Source organism: Triturus cristatus, chromosome 6 (genome assembly GCF_964204655.1).
Source record: "Triturus cristatus chromosome 6, aTriCri1.1, whole genome shotgun sequence".
NCBI lineage: Eukaryota > Metazoa > Chordata > Amphibia > Caudata > Salamandridae > Triturus > Triturus cristatus.
The window spans coordinates 141944300-141948962 of NC_140589.1; positions in this window are offsets into that span (position 1 = coordinate 141944300).

Consider the following 4663-nt stretch of genomic DNA (forward strand, 5'->3'; position numbering starts at 1 on the left):
AAAGATATCAGATAGAGTCTCCATGTCCATAAGTGGAAATTCATCCAGGGTGGGAATGGCTCCTTCCCTCATGCTCATTGAATTGGACCCATCCTGCCCAGTTGCTTCAGTCAAAGGGGTGACGAGATCACTTGGCATTGGGGAGGCCTTGAGCAGTACCAGAGACAACTGAGGGACAGCTAAGTCTTAGGAGATCTGGGAGGGTTACGTGGAGACTACTAGAAGAGGAGTGGTGGGGTCCTGCTACCCAAAGACGAGTCCAGGTCGAGAAGAGAATGAGTGGAATGAATGAGATTTGGCCAAAAGTCCCTACACTTAGAATAAAGGAGGGCTGTCCCACGCCACTTCAGTGATGAACAGGGTGGCTAGCACAACACACAGAAGACAAAAGTGCCTTGCGGCTGCATAGGCTGTGTTTTCATAACCACAGCCAGGATACAAGAGAGGATGTGGAGTGAATGAAGTCCTCTGATTGTACTTGGGTGACCTGTGGGGTGTCACACAGCAAGGAGAAGGAGCATTGCTTTAAACAACACGATCAAATCTCCCCTTGGGAAGTCACAGTGTCACACACATATACTTTACACACACTTTCAAAACACTCTACAGGCCAATCTCATACCTTAGGTCTTACAATCAGAAACAGTGCCACAACTTTGCAAGCAAGAGCAGACCATTTTTCATCTAACACGGTAATTACTCATTCTGTCTTACCTCCACGAGTTTCCCCTCCCATTGCTGAAGTCACAACGATAAGTAAACAACGTAAACAAGGGGGAAACATAAGCGGTCTTGCAACTCCAGCAAAAGCTAAAACGATCAAGGGCAAGGGAAGAACCCGGGATAAGAAGACGTCAGCTATAAAATCTAAAATCACTCCATCTCTGAAAACTTATTATCAAGTCATGTCTTTGTCCACCACTACACCGCTACCCTTGTCCACGACCACCTCCAAGCCCCTGCCCATTTCTGCGTTTGTCTCTACCCCTGCGGGACCAGCAGTTTCAATGAGGGAGGCATCAACCTGTGATAGCAATGAGTCCCTAAGTAATATCACTCAGGCAAACCTGATGGGAAAGTAACCCAAGTCCCTGCTCTTGCCAGTATAACTGGTTCGGAGTCGGTGGTCCCCCCGATGATTAGTCTCACTAATAGATACTCAGCTCTATGATCACAGGAAGATCTAGAGCAAGAGCAGGGTAAGAGCAGAGCACGAGCATGAGCAGGAACCGGAGCTGGAGCAGGGGCACGAGCAAGTACTGGTATAAAAGGAGGACTTGGGCCACATGTGTCTCCAAAACAGCTGTAAAAGCTTAAATATTTCTGTTTCAAACGACCACACGATTTCAGCGTCAAGTACACACGCAATAGCTGATTTACTGCTGGCTAAGAAAGATGAGATGGCCTGCAGATTTACTTTCTCAGAGACGAATCAAGCAGAGCTGGCTAACAGGTTCTCTGTTTCAGAAGCGAATCAGGCTGCTATCCGGTCATCATGTGAGGTATTGAGGAAGTTACCCTGAGGACTGAGGCTATTGAGGCTGACATCCCCAAACTAAAGGAATCGATTGAAACAACCTCCTCTGACTTGGCCAAGTTATCAACTCAAAATAAGGAACTGAGGGATGACCTTGAACGATTGGAAAATCATTCAAGGAAAAATAATTTGAAGTTCCTAAACATTCCGGAAGCCCTAGAGGGGGAGGATATTAAGGGATTCCTGATTTCCCTTTTAAAGGGCACTGTTTTTATGAATCATCCAAATATAGATCTTACTTATGAAATTCAAAGAGTTCACAGGGACCCCTTTAAGAGGAATCCAGGAAGACAGAAACCCCGGAAAATGTTGCTAAATTTTTTGTCTTACTCAGTTAAGGAGTTGATTTTGACTGCCGCTCTAAAAGAAGGGGTGATATCATCTCCATTTCCGGATATGTCCCCTTTTTCCTTCTCCATCAGATCTGACATCTCACATATAATGGCCACAAGACAGTGGGAGTTGGGGAAGAGGTTAGCAGAGTTGAATAGCCTTGGGGCAAACGCCCAACTGAGGTTTCCTGCCACAATACGTGTGATGTGGAATAACCACATGCACAGGATTCGTACAACGGAAGAGGTGAATACCCTTATTGCTAGGATACAACATGAAAAGGAGGGAGGGAAATAAAGGAGGAAATAGTGGGTTTGGAGAGCTTGGTTTCTAGGACCCAAGTTTCAAGGATTTAAGCTCAGTAAAATTATAGCCCGAGGGTGCGGGGTCCGAATAGGCGCAGCCTATTGGAAGGGAGGGTTCCTCAGGGTGTAGGGGGTTACAGGGGCCACAGCGGGGTGAGTGGCGGTTGGGGGGTTTCACAGGGTGGGGAGCAGAGGGGGAAAAATGAAAACAATATTCCTCATCTCATCTGTACCTTAAGGACTGCCGTACAATTCAAGGAAAAGATGTACTACCTAATGACAGGTAATATTAAAAGAGACAGTAAAATTTGTTTTATGTCTTGGAATTTGAATGGTTTAAGATGCCCGCGTAGGCAAAGGTTGATTCTCAAGTATCTAGAACTTTCTCCAGCTCAGGTCTGTCTTCTGCAGGAGACTCACTTGACCTCGTCTGAATCACATACAATTTTTTCAAAAATTCCCTGGATAAACCGCTTTTGCTTCTCTCAGAAATCAATTAATAGTCGGGGGGTTGCAATTTTGGTGAAGAAAGGGACTCTCTGTGTAGTTAAATCTATACAGACAGATCAAACAGGGAGATGGATTGTGGCTCAGCTAGATTTTGGGGGTGTAGAGATGACTTGTTCTTACTTTTATGGTCCAAACGTTGACGACCCTACATACTTAAGCAAATTACAAGATAAATTGATGACGGCGAGCCCTCCTTTAATAATAGGCGGCCATTTTAATGTTCGTCTTGATCCATCTAAAGATAGGTCTAATTTGAGCCGTGTAGCAGGGACGCCGCGATCACGCAAGGTTATGAAAAACCTCCTACTTGATGTGAATTTGGTAGACCTTTGGAGGGCTAAGAAGGGAGACGCCCAGGGATTTACTTTCTATAGTAAAACATATCATCATTCTTCTAGAAAAGATTATGTCCTAGTTAATAGGGAAATTTTAGATAACCTTTGCGACATTTCTGTTTTACCTAGCCATTTATCTGACCATGCCCCTCTTATGTTTTCGTATTCCAAAGACGGCAGCAGTCCACAAATGAGATGGACACTGAATAGATCAATGTTGTCGGATCCTGGAATTGTTCAGACTATTAGATCCTTATCTTTGGAATTTTTTACATTTAATCTAGGCTCCACGTCGATAGACTATGTTTGGGATGCCTATAAAGCTAGTTTGAGAGGTATGTTGCATGGCCTAATAAGCTCTAAGAATCGAGCTAAGGCCTTGGGATTACATTCTATCGAGAGTAGGATAACTGAACTAGAAATGGAAAGGGGTAATCTTATTCAGGAGAATTTAGGAAAATTGACACAAATAGGAAAAAATCTGGAAGAGGCCAGGCAGGAGCTTAGGAGCCTGTTGGGTCAGAAATGTAGGACACAATGGCTAGCGAAGAACATGGAAAATATTGAATATTGGGAAAGATCAGGGGCCTTACTAGCTTGGAAGGCCAGGATTGATCGGTCGAAAAACAACATCAATGAACTCATTATTGATAGTAGTGGAGAAAAATCTAGTAAGGCTGAAGATTTGCAAAAATGTCTTCTTTCTCTCTTTTCAGATCTGTATAGGGAGAACCTGGATCCTTCCCAGGATACAATATCTTCCTGGTTAAGGGACAAATCTCTACCTGTTATAACCGAATTTAGCAGGGATGCCCTTGACGCGCCCATAACCATCGAAGAGATTAGGGATCAAATAAAGAGTTCTAGAAATAATAAAGCTGCTGGTTTGGATGCTCTTCTGAATGAAGTATATAAACTTCTTCTGGATGAATTGTCCCCGGTACTTCACACTTTATTTAATTCAGTTTATAGCCTAACAGGAGTGGTACCCAGGTCCTGGAAGGAAGCTACAATCGTCCTAATATTGAAGCCAGGGAAAGACCCACTTAAGGCCGATTCCTACCGCCCGATCTCCCTTCTGAATGCCGATTATAAGATCTTTATGGGCATTCTGGCAGGGAGAATGGTGAAATTGGTTCCGAGTCTGATTAATATTGATCAGAAAGGTTTTATGGTCGGGAGATACATTCAGGAGCAGTCTCAACTCTTGATAGGGAACATCGACTGGGCCGAGGTGAGGACGGATCCTTTAGCAGTAGTGGCCTTGGACGCTGCTAAGGCATTTGATCGGGTCTCTTGGGAGTCCTCGAGGGTATGGGCATGGGCCCTGTTTTTGTACAGACCCTAAGGAATTGTTACCAGGGTGCTTCCGCGAAGATCCTGCTGAATGGCACCCTGAATCCCAGCTTCGACATCCAGAGGGGGACCAGACAGGGGTGTCCCTTGTCCCCTCTCTTATTTAATATTTACATCGAGCCCCTGACACAAACTATTAGGCTCGATGATTCAATCAGTCCTTTTAAATCACAAAACTATCAGTGTAAAATAGCATTGTATGCCGACGATGTTGTAATTTACACTAGCGATCCAGAGGCATCTATCCCACGGCTTGAAAATTTGTTGGAGGAGTTTGGCTCAATCTC